General features: G+C 45.2%; 1 long non-coding RNA gene across 1 annotated transcript; it reads left to right on the top strand.

The window, feature by feature from the left end:
• The first annotated feature begins 642 nt into the window (after positions 1–642).
• Positions 643–13,299, top strand: LOC142488752 (uncharacterized). The gene is made up of 3 exons (XR_012799634.1): positions 643–858; positions 3,139–3,255; positions 12,987–13,299. It is a non-coding gene; the product is annotated as an uncharacterized LOC142488752 (long non-coding RNA).
• Positions 13,300–21,806: the final 8,507 nt, after the last annotated feature.

Below are 21,806 nucleotides of genomic sequence, written 5' to 3'. Positions count from 1 at the left end.
TTCAAATGACTAATTTTTATCATCAAACACACTTATTTGATATACTAATTGCAGTTCTATCACAGACCTTTGTTCGAGGTCTGGGATTGTCATAATTTATAAGACTTGAGAAATTTGAAATCTGCTTCAGCATCCGTGCGCGCCGACTAGAAGACAGAGGGGATTCGCCGATCCAGCGATGGCTTATGCGTCTGTGGTGGGTCGTCCTCCGCGTGGGTGGTATCCAGCTGGCGTGTCCCACTTCAAACAGTCTTGGTTCCTTGTCAGGTGATCTGAGCCCAGATCACTATCTTCAGGGTTGCGCAGCGATACAACTGTGTCCCTGATCTCAAACAGCTAATGAGGCAGTGTCCTTAACTAAGGGCCTGTCCATATAGCAGCCACAATCTAAACACATGAGTCGGGGCCTAGCTGGGGCCTATCAGGGGGTCTCTGGCCTATTGCCGGGGCTACAGACACCCTGCACATACACCCTACCCTGTCTGTCTCCCAGTTTCGACTAACGTGGTCCCTGGATGCGGAAATTAACAATATCAGAGAGCAGGGGATTGCTGCAGCCCTATTGGCTGGTTCCCTACACCTGACCGACTGCCCCTGTGCATGCTGGGGCTTGTAGTTTCCCATGTGGAGCATATCCTATTGGCCGCCACTAACTAGCACCCTCCTGCGCATGTGTGTGCATCTACAATAGCCGCCGGCCTTCTGATGCTCCTCCGCATGCGCAACTTGTATTGCGCGTGCGCGCGCCATCCAACATAGCAGCGCCCTCTGCACTTGATTCCCCACGGAACTCCGGCGAGGCGCTCGCCACTCCGATCTCTTCCTGTATGCGGTGGCAGTTCCCCCGCTATGACGAAGGTAAACAGGGAACCAAGGGGGCCACTCGGGGATACACAGAGGGGAGACCTGGCCACATATACACAAACACACACACACACACACACACACACATACATCCAGAATGGAGTATTACATTTTTTAAATAAAAACAGCTTTGGAAAGGCAAGAAGAGATATTTTTAAATGAGTAAAAACAAATAAAATGCTAAATAATTCTTTAAAAAAATCACTTGTGGTCTCAAGAACTGCAGTGCATTCATAACAAATAATTCAAACTGTTTGCTTAGTTGAAACACCCAGAATCATACACAATAATGCCGTTATCTCTATATTGTGAGTAGATTGTTTTCTGTTTGATACACTTTAAAACTGTGCGGTGTTACTGGTCTATTGAACCCTGTTGTCTGCATCTCAATGTGATTTCTGAGATACTTAACCCCTCGGAAACCAGACGAGAAGAGATCGATTCAAATATGCCAGGGATTGCCATAGAGACCACAAAAGGCAAACACAAAGAAAAAGTATCGCTAATTAATTCCCGCTAGAGACATTTTGAAAAGGAAGTTATACTTGGGGAAAGTTACTACTGTACATCATGACATGAATGTTGCGCTAAATGCAATTTGCAGGATATTGTTGCTTTATCACCTATGTTGCCATGGGGTCTGCAATACACTCCACAGAAATACATTCCACAGCAATACATTACGCAGCAATACTTTCTGCTGCAATACATTCCGCTGCAATATATTCTGCAGAAATACATTACACTGTAATACGTTCCGCTGCAATACATTCCGCAGATATACATTACACTGTAATACGTTCCGCTGCAATACATTCCGCAGATATACATTACACTGTAATACGTTCCGCTGCAATACATTCCGCAGATATACATTACACTGTAATACGTTCCGCTGCAATACATTCCGCAGATATACATTACACTGCAATACATTCCGCTGCAATACATTCCGCTGCAATACATTCCACAGCAATACATCATTCCGCAGCAATACACTCTGCAGCCATACATTCCGCAGCAATACATTCCGCAGCAATACATCATTCCGCAGCAATACATTCTGCAGCAATACATCATTCCGCAGCCATACATTCTGCAGCAATACATTCTGCAGCAATACATCATTCCGCAGCAATACATTCTGCAGCCATACATTCCGCAGCAATACATTCCGCAGCAATACATCATTCTGCAGCAATAAATTCCGTGGCAATACATCATTCCGCAGCAATACATCCCGCAGCAATACATTCCGCAGCTATACATCATTCCGCAGCTATAAATCATTCCGCTACAATACATCATTCCGCAGCTATACATCATTCCGCAGCAGTACATTCCGAAGCAACACATTCCGCAGCTATACATTCCGCAGCTATACATCATTCCGCTGCAATACATCATTCCGCAGCTATACATCATTCTGCAGCAATACATTCCGCAGTTATGCATCATTCCGCAGTAATACATTCTGCAGCAATACATTCCGCAGTTATACATTCCGCAGAAATACATAATTCCGTTGCAGTACATTCCGCTGCAGTACATTCCGCAGCAAAACATTCTGCTGCAATACATTCTGCAGCAATACATTCCGCAGCTATACATCATTCCGCAGCAATACAATCCGCAGCAATACATAATTCCGCAGCAATACATAATTCCGCAGCAATACATAATTCCGCTGCAGTACATTCTGCAGCAATACATTCCGCAGCAATACATTCCGCAGCTATACATCATTCCGCAGCAATACAATCCGCAGCTATACATCATTCCGCAGCAATACATCATTCCGCAGCAATACATTCCGCAGCAATACATCATTCCGCAGCAATACATTCCGAAGCAATACATTACACAGCTATACATTCCACTGCAATACATCACGTAGCAATACATTCCGCAGCAATACATTCTGCAGCTATGCATCATTCCGCAGCAATACATTCCGAAGCAATACATTACACAGCAATACATTCCGCTGCAATACATTCCGAAGCAATACATTACACAGCAATACATTCCGCTGCAATACATAACATAGCAATACATAACGTAGCAATACATTACGTAGAAATACATTACACAGCAATACATTACACAGCAATACATTACACAGCATTTCGCAGCAAAGGGTTGCTTTTTCTCCTAAATAAATGTCAGAATCAAATTCCTACAGTGGCCTATATAGCAGGAAATCTGCTATTGGATTTTAAAATATACTTTTTTTTTATAGCCTTTTAACATATCTTTTCATGTCTTTTACAGAGATGTTGAACTACCAATCCTATTCAGTAGCAATTTGAAGAAACGTGAATACAATTCCCCATGCTTTTGACCACTTCAGAATGACTACTATTTCCTTTTAAAGAAATTTCAGAGGAAGTTAAGATAAAACATTTTTTAATGTATATGTGTTGATTTCCTCTGTTTCTGAATAATATTTAGAATTAAGCAGTTAAAATATCACATTTGGGCAGTGTCTTTCCTTGTAGCTAGGAGGGAGGGTGTAGCGTAGGTCCCCTAGTATAAGCAGCCCAGCCCCATTCCTAGCTTTAGTTCTGCATTCTCTTCTTAGTTTAGTTAGTTTGGTGTTTTCGTTTTTAGTTCCAGTTCTTAGCATTAGTTAAGTAACTGTCCTGCAGGGGTTAAGACAGCTTTGGAGAGGAATCCTGTCTAGGAGCAGCTGTAGCAGTGCCCCTGTGGTTTAGTTAGTGCCAGAAGACTACCAGAGTATTGGGAGGATGAAACAAACTGGAGTTCAGTGAAGGTACACCCTAGTTCTCAGCCTCTGGGATATCCCGCCTCTTGATGCCTTAAAAAAAAGTGCGCTAAATTTCCAGTCACATTTTGCTTCCGCTGTGAGGATGACAACTATGTTCTGTTCCGTTCAGTACATTCTTATTGTTTGTGATATCTCACTGCCAAAATAATCATTGTGATGACAATATTTATTTCTTAGATATAGACTATTTATCAGGCATAAGTCACTGTGCCAAAAACTTTATAGATGTTAAGTGACTTATCCCAGGTCACAAGGAGCTGACAAAGGGATGTCAACCAAGTCAAACCTCTTCAAAGGCGACTCCAGTTGTCCAAATCCATGCTGTACATACCTAACATTTCCTATTACCTTTTCAAGTGTGTTAAGTAAACATATTTTGTATACTGTTGTATAAGGTTATATTTTAGTAAAGTAGCATAGCATTAGTAACTCAAATTACCTCAAGCCACCATTTGTACTTAGTTTGTTTTTATGATACAAGGATAATATTTTTCTGTTTCAACATTAGGAAATCAGTTCCAGCTTTCAAATACCTTCATAAATAGTCGCAGATTTTCCATAAGAAAAGTTTAGCATACTTTTATTGTCAGCAGTGTTAAACCTTGGCAGGTATAACAATGTAACCATGCTATGGTAATAGGAGTTTGAACACTGTGCAGTTCATTATAACACATGTTCATCATTAACATGTTACAAAGTTCTAATAGAATATTGTAGGTTAGAATTAAAAATAGCTGCATATACCAAGTGTACATATACAGTAGTGTGCATATACCAAGTGTTATATACAGTAAATGATTACATCTCCCAACAGATTATTTTTCCTTCCTAGCAAGTAGAGATGGGTGAACCAGTCCAAATCCGTTTCCCGGGTGTTCCCTTCAAAATTCGTTCCGCCAAGTAAAATCCGCAGACGGATAGTTTCAACTTCAAACTTAAAATACACCTATGTTGCTCGGTTGTGCGGCTTTAAAACAAGCTGGAACTGACAGGATAGCAGAAGGGGACACAAGCTGTTCCACACCACCGGTGTGGACTCAGCTACATCCGCTGGTAACATTTCTTCCGCAGAGCTGGAGAGACCACTGATGTCAGTTCCCATTTGCACAAGTTGCCATGTGGTCTCCCGTTTTCGGCGGGAGCCGCCATTTTCTATTGGAAAAGAACATGATGCGGCTCCCTTTGGCAGGGACTGTGTTAGAGTGGCTGCAGCTCCTCAAACGGAGGTTCAGGCCGCCAGCGGATCAAGCGCCCCTCCTTGAATACCTGCCCGCTCACACAAAAATGAACAGCACGGTGCAGGCCGTTGTTTCCTTGGGTTGAGCCCTTGAGTCACTACCCCCACACCTCTTCTTGGTTATAATAGCACAGTGCAGGCTGCAGCTTCCCTTCGGTGAAGCCTCTGGGATACCACCCCCGCACCTCTTCCTAGTAGTGATATTGCTGCACGGCAGCCCCCAATGGGGGCTGCCATAGTATAGCTGCACCTCCTCAAACAGAGGTCTTGGCTGCTTGACGGTCAAGCGCCCCTTCTCAGATACCTGCCCGCATATACAGAACATAGGTCAGAGAATGAAAGCTGCATGGTGCAGGCCACAATACCTTTGGTGAAGCCTCTGTGAAAACTGCCCCTTCACCTCTTCATAGTAATAGTGATTACACACACACACACTACATGTGCATTTACTTGGAGATGAGGGGTCCATGTTGTAGCTCAATTTTGGTGGGGAGCCCGGTCCTTCAGATCCCATAGGGTCCCCTATGGACAAAACACCCATGGGCCCTGTAACAGGGGACTTACCCTGTTCAGAAAACTTGCCTCTAATCCAGCAGTGTGCTGGTTAATTGACCAGCACCTGCCTGATTAGAGGTGTTAGAAAAGCCTGCCTTTGAAACAGGAAGTGAGACTCCTTAGCTCACATGTGAGCTGAACAAGGAAACAGAGCAGAGGTTCCTGAGTCTCCCAGGTGAGACTGACCGAGAGAACACAGATCTCTGGAGCTCACAAATAAAACTTCTAAACCTGGATGCTGATTATCCGGAGAAAAGGCAGCAACCCAGCAAACAGATAAGACTTTATTTTCCAATGACTTTTGTCTATATATATACCTATATGACTTGGGCTGATGAATAGCTTGGGTAGCCACCCAGTGAAAAGGGGCTGGATTATAAGGATACACATATGCCAAAGTGGAGCAGGTTTTGTTTGGCTCACTATTTCTCTTATGTTGATCTTTGCTGTGTTTAAAGCGACAGGCACAATAAAGCCTTATTTAATTTCACCTTTAAACAGTCTCCATTGTGTACCTCCGCACATGTCCTCCTACAGGCCCTCTGACTTGGCATCTTAGGAGAGTCCCTTCTTTTCTCGCTTGCTGCAAAAGCCTCCAATTGTAGCACCTTTTCCCCCACCCTAAGTGAGATCCTGTAGCTACTGGTGTATTCTGGTGCTGGTGCATACCTGTGAGGTAAAACAGAAGGCCTGAGATCTCCGCGGTGGTATAGGGAGACATCAGGACAGGCTATTAGGGATGGTTCTTCTGTCAGCGCAGCGCCTCCAGCCCAGGAGGATACTGGTGCAGCCAGGATGAACCTCATAGGCAACTCTTCTTATGGTCTCACACTCCAAACATCTCACCAGAGAGGGTATAACTGGAATTTATTGGGCACATCATAGATATTACAGTTCCATTCCCTGAAGGCAGTACCTCGGGCTTAAGGCCCTAAGCAACCCTCCTCAGCATACCTTACCCCCTAACAGGCCTGAGCCCACTCCTGTCCAGGAGAGACTTAGTTCGGGATCCTCATAGCAGGGAGGGCAGCACAGAACTAACTCCAAAAACCCTTACTCTAACCTCTAGAGGGAAACCCCTCCTTCCCAGGGGAGTGGTTTGTAAGCCGGTCTCCTATCAGTCATATGCCCCCCTTGTAATTCCAGGCTACTCCTGAACTTTATTAGGTAACACACATACAGTATAACAATACATGCAGGCCCTGCAGGATTTGTTTCCAACATTGCCCACTCTTTACTGGGACTTACAGTGCTATTGGGGCCAGAGAATTAGTAGTCCAATGGGACTTGGCTACATATAGATATTGATATTGATATAGATATATCTATATCTATATAGATAGATATGTAACGGGTCTTCCCCCACCCCATCTCATATTGGGCCTCCTCAAGGGACTCTCACTCTGGTTACAGGGATTTTGCTGGTGCCTACCTGCTGGTAACAGGAGGGCCTGGGTCTCCTGTGATGTCATAGGGGATGATAACAGGACAGACTTCTGGGGCTGTGCCCAAATTCTTCTTAATGGTGCAGCGCCTCCATCTTGTGCAGCCCCCAGGTGTGTGGGGTGGAGTATCTGCAAAAGATTTATCTCCCTCTCCTCCCAAGATACTCCACTCTCAGGCAGGAGGTATAACAAAAGGGGGTTCTTTATTGTCCAGATCAGTAGCAGTATACGCCCAGCACACAGCACTCCTCAAAAGCGTGTTCACCACCAGGATGATTTCTAGACACACTCCTTGTCCAATATAAGAGCTGTCCCTTTCTCTTCCCTTACTCCTTTGGGGAGCAAGATAACATATCTCCCCTCTCCCCTAAGGGAGAGCCTTCAGCTTACCTGAGCTCTGGCAGCTTAATTAGAACCCACCATCCTCTTTCTGAACTGCAGAGGAACCACCTCTCTCAAAGCTAGAGAGGAACAACAACTCAAAACAGGAAAAGGTAATCCCTTTAGTACAGATCCAGTAGTCCCACCCCTGTGCCCTTGACTGACAAAAGGCATGAGCACCACCTTCTCTGACCAACTGAATCACAGTGGTTGGGGCAAACTCATTTTAACTCCTGGCAAATCTGCCCTTACCAGGGATTATTGCACAGGAGGAGGACAGAATAATAACCCAAACCTACCAGGGCTATTCTCTCCCTCTGGTGGAATCCAATGGTTCCCATTTGCTGGACCATCCTGCAGGCGAACAACCTGTACAATAAAACATAAATGACAGTTGATAAATCATTACAGTGTACATATGCTGAACACCCACACACGCACTCACCCAGGGCGGTGAAATACATAGGGTAACTCCCAACATGGAGGACCCAAACTAATAGTAGTGCCGGGGATCTGGCTTACGCACCTCCCTCCCATTGTGATCCACTATCTTAATGAAAAAGGTTCGCAAAGGGCCATTCTCAGGGTGATACACCACCTTATTCAGATAAATCCCTCTCCCCACACTCCAAACTTTCATGATTTGACAGATCTTTTCTTCAGAATAATACACAGAGTTACTACACTTAGACATCAAGTACTCTATCACAGCTTCTCGCAGCCAAGATTCACGCTGTTCCTCTATCTCACACATGATAGGCTCAGGCACATATGGATAGTTAAATCCATGGGACTGTCTATAGCGGGTCACTATAGCTCTGACAGCTCTGCTTAGTTTAATCAACTTGCGATCCCCAGCTGTACCTGGCAAGACCCAGGACAACGGTTCTTCAGGGGAAATTTCATCGTAGAGGATGGATGGACCTTGGGGAATTATCATGCCCTGTTTAATTCCTCTTAACCCCCTCTCTAACTCATCATCAGCCTCATTCTCTGAGTAGGTGCCCTTACCCCACCAATGGTCAACCAAATCATCTTATAATATGATGAACCTACTGTAGTACGGTCCATAAACCCTGAATAAACATAGGAGCCCACTGTTTGGTGCTATGGTCCTCTACCCCAGATGAGGATACTAACTCCTCTGGAGGATATGACTGAGGTACCACTAGATAGTGAACCTTTACCTCTTCCTTGGTTAACATATTTACACACAGTAGATTGCATAACTGGTGACTTTGCTCTCATGAACCCTCCCTCACAGAAGATACGGTTTTCTTAGATTTACCCCTAGGTGTAGGCCTAAACACAGCAGGATTTGCGAACGGGATCTTACTACTCCAAGGGATCTCCCCATCCGACCCTTCATCACTGGTCACCCAATCCCTCCAGTCCGTGGACAGATGGTGTACCTTTTCTTTCTTAACCCCACTAGGACCCAGTGAGCTGGAACGTGACGGGTCAGTGGCCGGGGCAGTGGCGCTAGGGTCAGTGGCCAGGGCAGTGGCACAGTCCTTCACACAGTCTCTGAGCCGGGCTATGCCACGACCTGTGGATGATTGGGGAGGCGTGACATCTACAGACCTCTTTAATCCTCGGCCCGGTACAGTGTCCATAAGTTCACCTTTCTTTTCCTCCTTTTGGATCAGGGCAAACGACATCCGGAGCTGCACCCTTCCGGTCGGGGCAACCGGATGTGACGTCATCATCCGTCGACGTCGCGGATTCCTGGTACAGGTCCCGCACCGGAAGGGCGTCGTCAGTCGCTCTCAACACCGGAAGTGGCGGCGGTGGCGTTTCGGGATTGTGGACATGCCACGGGTAAACCACACGCCGTCTCCTCACGCCGACTTCCTCTCTCATCACCTGGCGGGAGTAAGGGGGTGTTGCTTCCTTACCGCTCCGCAAGCTCTCGGTAGGTTTCTTCTCCTCGGCAGTCATCTCGGGTCCCCTCTCTGCCACGCTGGGAGTCGCTACAGCCGTGGGACTTTTCCGCGGTTTCGGACGCACCAGCGCCTGCTGTCGGGGAATCCCCAGACTCAGCTGCTCAACATTGCAGGTAAGTTGCTCACAGAGCATGGCATCGCTGCAGTGGTCCGCCGGTAGGCACATCACCACTGATGACACAATCACGCTCTCATTGTCCGACGAGGCAGGCAGGGACAAATCCGCAGAGGAGCGACGGCTGGATTCCTCGCTTGGGATGGGCACACTGGGCACGCAATGGTCTGGTTCCGGCACCACCATCAGTAGCGATTCCCCTCTCCCTTGGGCAATCACCATTTCTCCTTCCGCCAGACCCAGTAGCACATTCTCAGCTACCGCACTCAGCTCTGGAACGCTAGACTTCACATCACCTTGATCAGGGGTGGCATTCACCGACAGGCACCCCACTTCTGTTAGCGTCACTTTCGGGACCTCCGCAGGAGCCAGGATAGTTATAAAGGGATCTACCGGCCATAGGTAGAAAACCCCACACTGCGGACACCTTGCATGGGTACTTGGCTCCGGTCCAGGTAATCTACACTGCAGACACAGACACTTCAGGTATTCATTACATCCCACCTCCACCACCAGGAAGCCTCCTGGGAGTTGATAGGCATTCACACGACACAAAGGCATATCACTAGCTGCTGACACAGTAGATAGCATTGTATCTCGAAATGAGGTTCTTTCCCACTCACCAGTCTCAACAGAATGAAGGTGTGGAAGCTCACATCCGGTTCCTCCTTTCTTCTGCTCAGGACTCTGTGATTGGTTCTTCATGTGCCCCCTCCCTCTGGTGGAGGTTAGAGGAGTGGCACTCAGCTTCTCTTTGTAACGTGAACAGGGGTTGGACCCAGTCACAGCACAGGGGGGTGCAGCCTCAGCTTTCGCGCCACGTCCCTCTTATAGGCAGGGCATTGGCTTTCGCGCCAAACCCGTCCAAATCTTTTCACACAGCTTCTCCACAGCACGTGCGTTCCGCAGTCCCGGCAGGAACCGCCATTTTGTTTTCTCAATGCCACGCGGGGCACCACACACAGCCGCCATCTTTGTTTTCTCAATACCGCACAGTGCAATACACACAGCCGCCATCTTTGATGATCCCCTTGTACTCACAATAACGCAATCCTCACTGCCTTCAGGGGGACTCGCTCCTCGGTACACACCACACGCCATTTCAGCTCTGATCAATAATAAAATTGTAGCATACACCAGGCTAGGCAAAACTCTTTCTCTGCATACTGTACATGATAACAGTCCAGTCAAGTGCTCTGTGGTGATAGCTTGGCTAGTGGCTGGATGGGCTTTTGGAGGGATTCTCCTCCTCAGCACGGGCGTCCCTCCTCTTGGCTGCCAGTACCAAAGACCACTTTCCAGAAGTTCCTGATCCACGGTACCCAGTTTACTTCCTCCAGGCATCTATGATCACTCGCCTCAGGGAACTAGAACAGCAATAGCACAGCTGCCAACTCTTTTCCACCTCTGTAGATCAGTCTAGGTCGAGCTTTGCGAGGTTCAGGGACCTCCTGACTGCACCTAGCTTCTCTCTTCCTGCAGCACTTGCTCTGGGAGTACACATATTAATCTTCCAGTTTTTGCTTCGCTGAAAGCCTGTCCTGATTTATCTCAGCAGCGCCTCCATCTGTAACGGGTCTTCCCCCACCCCATCTCATATTGGGCCTCCTCAGGGGACTCTCACTCTGGTTACAGGGATTTTGCTGGTGCATACCTGCTGGTAACAGGAGGGCCTGGGTCTCCCGCAATGTCATGGGGGATGATAACAGGACAGACTTCTGGGGCTGTGCCCAAATTCTTCTTAATGGTGCAGCACCTCCATCTTGTGCAGCCCCCAGGTGTGTGGGGTGGAGTATCTGCAAAAGATTTATCTCCCTCTCCTGCCAATATACTCCACTCTCAGGCAGGAGGTAAAACAAAAGGGGGTTCTTTATTGTCCTGATCAGTAGCAGTATATGCCCAGCACACAGCACTCCTCAAAAGGGTGTTCACCACCAGGATGATTTCTAGACACACTCCTTGTCCAATATAAGAGCTGTCCCTTTCTCTTCCCTTACTCCTTTGGGGAGCAAGAGAAGATATCTCCCCTCTCCCCTAAGGGAGAGTCTTCAGCTTACCAGAGCCCTGGCAGCTTAATTAGAACCCACCATCCTCTTTCTGAACTGAAGAGGAACCACCTCTCTCAAAGCTATACAGGAACAACAACCCGAAACAGGAAAGGTAATCCCTTTAGTACAGATTCAGTAGTCCCACCTCTGTGCCCTTGACTGACACAAGGCATGAGCACTACCTTCTCTGACCAACTGAATCACAGTGGTTGGGGCAAACCCATTTTAACTCCTGGCAAACCTGCCCTTACCAGGTATTATTGCACAGGAGGAGGACAGAATAATAGCCCAAACCTACCAGGGCTATAAATAGATAAATAGATAGATGTAGATGTATCTGTACCATGTTAGCCAAGCTTAATAATCAAAAATGAATAGACGATACCGTTCTGTGGCTAACGAAATGCTTTTATTTGTGCGAGCTTTCGAGATACACTGATCTCTTCTTCCGGCGGTGTTATAATGGATAAAGCAAGAAAGGTTTTTACTTAAAAACAGTGCATCTTGGGAATGTATCTGTGACTGAAGCCTATCCCTCCTCCCCTGTGCAGTTTGCGATTTTTGACTTAATGTGTTAAATGGTCCCTGAATGTTTGTGATGTAAGAGTATGTCTATGTATATGTGTGTATGTGTGTAAATATACATTTATAAAGCGTCCACAGTGTATACAGCACTTTACAAACGGTGGGGAGTGGGAGTGTATACCAATGGTGTGGGTAGGTATAGAATGTAAGAGGGTGTTGCATTACTATTAATGTGTGTAGATACTATGTGGTCCCTATTGGTGTATATAGGGATACAATTACATTGTACATTTGTATGTGTAAGAGACAGCTGTGTGTGCATTCATATAGTGCAGTATGTATAGACATGGCCTTTAGCACTCATGGGAAGAGAGTTCTCTTGTGTCAGGGTAGTGACTCTGCGGTCTCGGTTTGGGCACCGCTAAGTGTCCCGAACAGTTGCATAAATTTGTATTCATGCAACTATATATATATTGTAATGTTGCTTCATAATTAAATATTCTGCATACTAAATTTGTTCCAGATCGAGTGGCAATCTTGTTTAACAAATCACTATATTGTTATACTGAGCTAAAAGACATTATGGTTTAAAACTTTTAGTCCTAATATAAAAGCATTCATATACTTGCTATGCTTCTGGCAGTGCATGGATCACAGAAGTCAGACAGCGTGATGTGCATACCATACAGCACAGCTAATCTATGGAGAGGCCTGTAATTTGCACTGTATAGGATCACATAGGCTTTTGAACCGTGGTAGCATGGCTGTTAATATGTTAACACCTTTTTCAGTGATAGACTATGCTGCACAGTGCATTGTACTTACTGAACTGGTTTAAGCATGACCGCTGTCAATGATGCCACATAAATTTTCCCTAGTAGTATATAGGGGGCATAGCAAGGCCTTTAAAGTTAAAGGGTCTTTTATAATATTTCTTGAAACTCTCATGAAACAATGATGGTACTAAGTATAAAGTATAAAGTAATAGTAGTGATAGTAGTGTTCCCAATTCCTAGCAGTGCAATTAACTGAATACATGCACGTGAGATAGAATCTCTTTTCTTCTTCTTACTCTGCAGGTTGGACAATTCAACCCTAAACCAACTGATCCCTTTCGCCAAAGAAATGCTCAGCCAGAAAACACAACAGGAAGATGGTGAAAATATATGTGCTGGGCAGCGTGCTGATGGCCTTTTGTTGGGTGGTCATAGGACTGTTGGAGACTGTGTGCCGTCCATTCACAAGGCAAGGGGACTGCAACAGTGACCACCTTGATGTTTATCCCATTACTCAGCTCACTATTCTAAGCAACACTTGTCTTGTCACGTCATCACTGACTGCAGTTCGTAGTATAAAAAGTAATTTATTTATGCAATAAAAATGTTAACATTGTCTACAGTGAGAAATAGTTCAGTCCGTGCTCTGGCTCTTTAAGGGTGTGGAATGTTGATTCCTCTCTGTTCTTTTGCTGCTCCTGCGATTCGAGGCGTCTTCCCCCACCTCCAAAGCGGATCCCAACGGAGAACTCCGACGGTGATACCAAATGACCAAGAAAAAAGAGAAACACAAGAGCGCACCAAGATAAGAGATATAAAGTGTATTACCAACAAGATAAAATAGCAACCACTTACATGAATAAAAACTTTAATATTCCCCGATCTCGACGATAACTTCTATGGTGGGGCATCACATGAGGTGTGCAGGGGCAGTATCAGTCCTCAGAAATCAGTCCCGCGTGCTGGGGCTGTCTCTGTAGCACTGTCAGACCTCCACGAGTGTAAGCGTGGCTGAAAGCGTAGCGCGCATGCGCAGGAAAAGAAGCCCTCTGCAGCTGTCCTTGGGATGCCTGTCCGTTTAGGTCATTGAAATCGTGATCGGAATTGATACACTTGTGTGTATACTGGCTGTCACATGGATATGGGCCAGCACTTGGTAATACACTTTATATCTCTTATCTTGGTGCGCTCTTGTGTTTCTCCTTTTCCATTGTCTACAGTGAGCACATTTTTTTCTGTCAACAATCAAATAAATGTTATGCAAATTCCAACTTTGAGCTAGGAAACATGACAATTAATTAAAGAGTACGTGTTCTAGACAAGGAATGTGTGTCAATCATGCTGTATGTTGCCTAGTTTCACTGCTACTCCTAGTTTAAAACTATTATTCCCGCTACGTACCCAACCTCTAGTGCTCTGGGACTGGGATGGAGAGTGGGAGTTAGCAATTTGTGTCATGTTGCCTTGTTTAAGTGCTGCAACCAAGTTGGAACCATTATCCCCCACCAGAAACCCAATATTAAGTGCTCATGGAGTTAGTTCCCGCACTATGACATTCTGTATTTTTGCTAACACATCAGAAGCTGTGTGTGCCTTTTCTTCAAAACTCTGCATACATAAAGTGGCTTGTCTACGGAACGTTTTGCTGCTGCAGACATTGACTGTCTATTTTTCCCCACCGTTTGTGGTTTGACAATAGTAAAACACACCCAATGGGCAGTAAAAGTCAGGTAGTCGCCGCCTCCATGACCATTACTCCACATGTCAGAAGGGAGGTGCATCCTACTTCCCTCCGACTGTGCTAGGGCATCATCCACCGACGCAACAACTTTGCTGTACAGTTTGGGAGGCGCCTTGTTAGAGAAATAAGATCTGCTTGCGATGGTCCAACATGACTCGCAACTTTCCATAAGCTCTCTGAAGCCCTCAGATGCAACAAATTGGAATGGCAACATTTTAGCTAATCTGCCATTCAACACTAGAGCTAACTTATCAAGCGCTTTTCTAACTGTGAGCTGCAGCGGTTGCATTGGGTGCTGCATACAGTATCAGGCTGCTTGTACTAGTAGTAGGTGCATTAGCACTCACATCATCATGTCTGCTTTACAAACTGATGCTGCTCCGGAGAACATGTCTAGCACCCACGCCGCCATCATCATCATCATATTCATCATTGCTATTTATTATCATCATCCTTGTTACACCAAACTCATCTAAAGCAACATGATCTAATGCATTGCCACCATGAGACAATAGTGATTGTGTTGGGGGTGAGCGTTGTAAGTCAACTGACGCTGGTGACCTTTTGTCTCCATCTCCACCTGTGACATTACACTGTGTTAGCTAATTGTTGCAATCCCTCCTTCGAATTATGATCGCAATCTAAGGTTGGCTACCACTTTGTGTGGTGCTGACGGGTCATGTGAGCTCTTAAAGAAGAGGTATTAATATGGGTACCCGGCTTAACCCTTTTCACAACTGTTCCACATAAGCAACCTGTACTGTAGCTGTAACCAGATCCTTTGAGAGATTAACATGGGAGATGCAACTGGTGTTTGTGGATGAACTTGTAAAGGTAATCGTGGTTGTCTATATTGTGGTGCAGGGGGTGTTGGCCCTGGGGGGTTCACTACAAGAACATCATCATCATCGTCATTACAACAACCAGAACCATGATTTGTCAATTGTCAATCGTAGTGATGATGATTAGGTCGTCTGTGTAACAGAGCGTGTTGTGGTTGATGCTGATGTGGAGGCAGAAAACATCAATGTATGTGATGTTGATGATGGCTTCTGTTTATTAAATAATGAACATACTGGGTTGTTGTTGTTATTATTAGTAGTATTATTACTGCTTGTATTGATCGCTTTACTTTTCATTGAATCTGTATTTTCAAAACCGTGAAGAATGATCAAAGTATCATCACTTTTATCTGAAACATAATATTCTTCACCATTGCCCGGGCACCAACACCACCCGCACCACCAGTGCCACTGAAATCACAGTCTTTAACAGCATCAACAATATCCTCATCACCAGAATCCGCCTCATTCATAACACGTGATATTTGAACGGATGAATCATCAAGTCCAACCCCCCATCTCCTCAAAGTCATCAAGCCCCTATGATTGGATGTGATGTTGATGCCTCTCCCTCTTCAACATCTGACAGTTTTAACAGCTCTTCAGAGTCTAGTAACATCAAGAGACACAAAAAGAAAGAACAGGTTTCAAAAGACAGAACCTGGTGAAAAATATTACAACATTTATTATAAGTACCATGGGTCGAATAAAGACAAAACAATGCTAAAATAATTATAAAAAAAAACAAATAAATCCTATTCCAGATCATCTAAATATAGCCATGAATGGTTGCAGCATGCCGGGGGGGCTGTTAATTTGTTACAAAGCACAAAACAGCAGCCAGAGATTCTGATACTAAATATGTCAGTAGATGAATGATCACAGCAATCACAGAAATCCAGGAGGGGTTAAAAAACCTCTCCCAAATTAAGGGATGGCTACGCAGCTGGAAAGTGATCCCACAGATAATATTAAGCTTTCAAACCCTGGTGGAACAAGAGCAGTGAAGTCATGAATAAAGCGAACAGTTACTACTTGAAAAAGCTGACATAGTAAAATAACAATGCTGTGGCAATTTGTGAACGTGCCTCATAACATAGTATCAGAAGAAGAGTATAGCATGTAGCAAAAAAGCTATGCCACGCATGCGTGTAACTGCAACCTGATACAATGAATATCAGGCTAAATGTCCATATGTCCCGATCTGTTTGAGCCCTGTTATAAAACACCCCATATGAGTAAGGTATATACAGGTTGATTGATAAAGACAGATGTAATCCAGCTAATATTATAGCTTTGACTCTGCCGAATTTAATCAAAGCGTACCCCGCAGCAATCTATAATACTGCACCCGCGATGGCATCCATATAGCAGGGGTTAAACGGGAGTTCCCCAAGTACCTTTTGTGACATAGAATATAGCATGAGAAAATCGGCATATAGTAAACTCAAATAAACGTCTCCATGTTGCTGGCACAGATTGTTATGGAACTGTAGACGGACCTTCACAGAGGTACACAATTTGGAGACGTTTATAATGTGAAATTATAATAGGCTTTATTGTGCCTTTTCCTTTTCATCAGGAAATTATCCAAACACAGGGGGGGGAACAAAGCTTCCATTCACTTGGGAGTATTTCTAGTGAAATCCTTGCAATTAGTTCACATCTCCATTAGTTAAGCTTCTCCCAGCCCAAACACATAACATGAAAATAAGCAGATATAAGCAGTCTCTTAATAAGGAAAGTCGTATCTGTTTAGTTGCTGTAGAGTAAGCTTCTCTGCTCTCCTGGAACCGCACCCGTGCGTGCACAGAAAAATATCAGCATCCAGGTTTAGAAGTCTTATTTGGTGTCTTGCAATCAGCTCTGCTGTGTGGCTGGCAGAGCTCAAGACTGGTCAGCTTCAGAGATCTGGGTTTCTTTTGGTCAGTCTCTCCTGGGACTCAAGAACCTCTGCTCTGTCTCTCCAAAGGTCAGCTCTCAGTCAGAGCTAAAGAGAGTCACTTCCTGTCTGAACAGACAGGTTTTTGTAAACAATCTAATCAGGCAGGTGGTGTTTAGTAATAAACTACCACACTGCTAGATTAAAGGCACATTACTGAACAGGGATAAGTCCCCTGTTACATACCTCCCATGTTTGTGGGAAGCTCGGGCTTACCACGGCCAAAGCCCATCCTTCCACTCTCATTCTAGATATCTCTGTGACTTGAATGAGAGTGGATGGAGGAAGAGAACCCTCTGTCCCACTGGGATTGGAGCCCTAATCCAGTTTATTTTTGTCTCCTCCCGAAGATGCTTGAGATCAGCACTCCTCAGTCGCTCGAGGAGGACTTTTTCCACGTAAAGTCTTTTTATCGCGTGCGCGGTCTTGAGATTTCTGTTGCGTCGGGCACTCCTCTTTTTGTAGACAAAACGTATGGCAACAGTTGTAGAGCAGTTAGGACTAGCCCTTAGAGTTTTCTGCTCTTGAAGTGGTCTTTCTGCAGCTTCTCCACACCACGGAGTCGCCAGTTCAGCTTCTTCAGCTAAGGATTCTTCTGGCTTTGATTCTGCACTCCTACCTCTGTTTGTTGCCTGTTGGGCAGCTGTAGGTTTGGCTAGTGCTTTCTTGTGTGGCTCAAACTTCGTAATTTTGTTTTGAAGTTGCGTGGAGTCCCCAACTCTCACTGTACCCTTGTCCTTACGGGCATTAGTTACTGTGGGATACTGGTGCTTGGGCAGAGCCAATACCTTTTTCCGTATTGGAGGAATCTGTATCAGAGTCTCCTTCATATTCTGGAGCTCTGTAATTTTTGTCGTCAAGGTTGCCGCTGCGTCTGTTTTCACCTTGGTGTACTGACTCAAGGGAATGGAACAGTCTCTCTGTCTCTCCAGCTCTTGCTCCAGTTTCTGAGCCTTCTCACGCTCCCTCTCATACAGAGCCACCTGGTATCGAAGCTCTGCTTCCAACGATGCTCTGAAGACATGCAGCGTGGCCTTTAGCTCCTCATACTGCTTTGTGGGGACGTACTGGGTATTCAGACGTTCCTGCAGCGCTTGTACCTCTTTAGCAGCCTGCAGTTTTTCTTCCTGTAGCGTTTGCTGCTTCTCCTCAGCATACTGGAGGTGTGTACGCAGACCTTGCAGTTGGTTCTGCAGTCGGTGCTCTGCGTCAAACTTTTCCTTGACTTCTTCTGTTAACTGAAAATTTTCTTCTTTCAGTTATAAGTTTTCTCTTTTTAATCTTGAACTTTCTCTTTTTTCAGTCTCTGTATTCTTCAGGGCTTCTTTGCAGTCCTCCTTCCATTTATGCACATCTGCTTTGAGAATGACAATCTCCTGGCGTGAGACTTCTTCTCTAGGTTGAGGGTCTGAAGCTCCTTCTGAGAGATTTTGAGAACTGTACCAAGATTACCAATAGTTTCTTTAGCAATGTCCAGCTCCTCAGTGAGACTGTGTAGTTCCTTTCTGGAAACTTCCAGGTCTGTTCGGCAGCTGTTGGTCTCATGATGTGAGGCATCAAGCTCTATGCGCAGAGTGTGAACCTCTTGCTGGAAGACTGTCATCTGCTTCAGTGCCTCCTCATACTTCCGCTTTAGCGTAGCCACCATTTTATCAGATTGGCTCTGCTTTTCATCCATGGCGGAGATAGTAGCCTTTGCAGTATCTAGCTCAGTCTTGAGATCCTCCAATTCGGTCTTGGCTGCAGAATAAATTGCGAGCACAGTCTTCTGTAGCTCAGCATTATTTTTTCTCTCTCATCCTAATTCTTCACAGAGCAGATCACAGTCATGCCTGGCAATTTTCAGGGCGTCTTCAGGGCTGGTCAAGGGATCGTCACTCACTGGTTCCGGCTCCGCTTCCCTGGGATGACTAGTTGAGGGTTCCTCCCTGTTGACACCGGACAGACACTTCTTTGGGGTACACGACTTCTGCCTTGGGCCCTCTGGATATTCAGTTAACTCTCCATTTTCTCTAGGCTGCAGGGCAACTCGGTCCCCTTTTTCCTCCACAGGATCTACGGACGTGTCTGTTCCTTCCACGGTAAGTGAAGAACTGCTTTTCTTTTTCCGCCTTTTTGATTTTGATTTGAAATTTTAGCAGCTTCATTATATACACCAGGCTTTTCTTGCAGTTGTTTTAGCTGACAGAAATATTGGGTGATCTGCATCTCCCGCTCTGTCTCCTGTTGATCATATTTGTCATCAAAGGGAGCGGCCTTTTCTGTTCGTGCCGAGTTCAGGCACACACACAGGCATCTGTTGATAGCACAATGCTATAGAGGCTGCAGCATTATAGAGTTCTGCGGGTACGCTTTGATTGGGTGTTTTATAACAGGGCTCAAACAGATCGGGACATATGGACATTTAGCCTGATATTCATTGTGTCAGGTTGCAGTTACACGCATGCGTGGCATAGATTTTTTCCTACATGCTATACTCTTCTTCTGATACTATGTTATGAGGCACGTTCACAAATTGCCACAGCATTGTTATTTTACTATGTCAGCTTTTTCAAGTAGTAACTGTTCGCTTTATTCATGACTTCACTGCTCTTGTTCCACCAGGGATTGAAAGCTTAATATTATCTGTGGGATCACTTTCCAGCTGCGTAGCCATCCCTTAATTTGGGAGAGGTTTTTTAACCCCTCCTGGATTTCTGTGATTGCTGTGATCCTTCACTTACTGACATATTTAGTATCAGAATCTCTGGCTGCTGTTTTTTGCTGTGTGACAAATTAACAGCCTCCCGGCATTCTGCAACCATTCATGGCTATATTTAGATGATCTGGAATAGGGTTTATATGTTTTTTTAAATTATTTTAGCATTGTTTTGTCTTTATTCGACCAATGGTACTTATTATACATTTTGTAATATTTTTCACCAACCCTGAGTGCTCAGCTTTGGAGTTTCTGCAGGTCCTGGCTTTTGGAACCTGTTCTTTTTTTTGTATCTAATCATGTTTTGCTCCAGAGTGCATCACCTTTAATATTTATTTTTAGGAGGGGTTGGATTTTGTTATTCATATTTGGTAGTAGAGCTTCTCTCAGCCCCTTTCTCTCTAGTAACATCAATGTCAGAACATCTTTGGCCCTAATTGCTTTTTGGACTGTTACAAGAAGGATAAGCCTTTTGAAAGTGACAATAGTGGCAGGTATGTTGTTGGACCTGGCAGCAGTAACAGGCACCGCAGAAGCGGATGTTGGTGTAAGTGCTGGTGGCCTGGTTGTTATTCATTAGAACTAACAGCTTTAGTAACATTCTCAGTATTATGCTTCCGCACATACTAGTTTCAGAACTACTAATTAGGTTCATAGTCGGCTGACTTAAACTTTCTTTTTCCTGAGGTGAAATAGAGGAAGAAAGACCGGTAACAGACGGTGGTCTGAGTATAGAGTCAAAGACAGAGAAGAGTCTGCAGGGGTTAGATTTGTGTGTATTGATTAGTAATAAAAATTAGATTTGTTTAGCCTGGGAGAGGACAGAATTGAAACAAGATAGGATGAATTTGTAGTGAAGGAAGTCTGCAAGAGTATGAGATTAGCTCCAGAGGCATTCAGAGGAGTGCAGGAGCGGAGCATACGAGTGTGGCAGTTTAGCCAGGTTCTGGGGTTAGAAGGGCGAGAGTGGGAGAGAAAAATAGGGACATGTAGATCAAGAGAAAAGGATAGGACAGAGTTGTATCAGAATCTGTAGCAGGGCTGAGAGAGGTGAGGGCGCATCTCATAGTGGAGTCAAGAACCGGATTTGTGTTACCTTGACCTCAGATTGTACCCGGACCGCTGCCTTCTCTGACCCCTGACCTTGACTTGTATTTGGACTCCCACATTCTCTACTCCTGGACCCCGGCTATGCACAACGACCATCCAACTTCTCCAACCCCAGACCACGGCGAGTATAACGACCATTCTGACCTCTCCTTTCCTGATCCGGCTACACAACCTTCGCTCTGCACTCCGGATGCGGTTACGCGGTTGTAGGTCGGTTTATATCACTTCCCCACCTCAGCCTCATGGTCCAATCCTGTTTGTGGTGAGCACTAGTTACAGTCATGTACAGAGATGAATTTGTTAGAATGGAAGCATGCATTTCAAAGGGCACAGGAGAAAGGAAGATAGGAGGGAGGTTGATGGGAGGTTGACAGGATGGGTATGAGGTTATAGAGGTTTATTCCACAAGGAGGTGAGGTTGCATGTGAGATTCGAGGACAAGAGCATGTAGAAATAAGAAAGGAACCTGGATTAGGAAAGATGTCCCCAGAAGCAAGGAAGAGAAGCAAGATAAGAAAGTGGATGTGTGAGGAGGATTTGTAGGGGTGGGTTTTAGAGCAGGACTAAGAGCTGAGAGGAGTCATGGGAAAGCAGTTCATGTGAACTGAGAAGTGGAGAAGGAAAGAGATGGGGAAGTGTGAATGGAGTTCACGACATATTGCCTTGTAGAAAAAAAAGTGTCATTTGGAAAGTAGTGTGGTTAGAGTGAATATAAATAGCAGAGGAGGCATGGCAGTGTTGTAAGTTCAGTGTTGAGTAGCCAGAGTGCTAGGCACTAAAAATAAAGTTA

This window comes from Ascaphus truei, chromosome 2, assembly GCF_040206685.1.
Source record: "Ascaphus truei isolate aAscTru1 chromosome 2, aAscTru1.hap1, whole genome shotgun sequence".
Taxonomy (NCBI): domain Eukaryota; kingdom Metazoa; phylum Chordata; class Amphibia; order Anura; family Ascaphidae; genus Ascaphus; species Ascaphus truei.
Note: the sequence above shows the minus strand (reverse complement) of the source record. Positions and strands in the feature narration are given on the sequence as shown.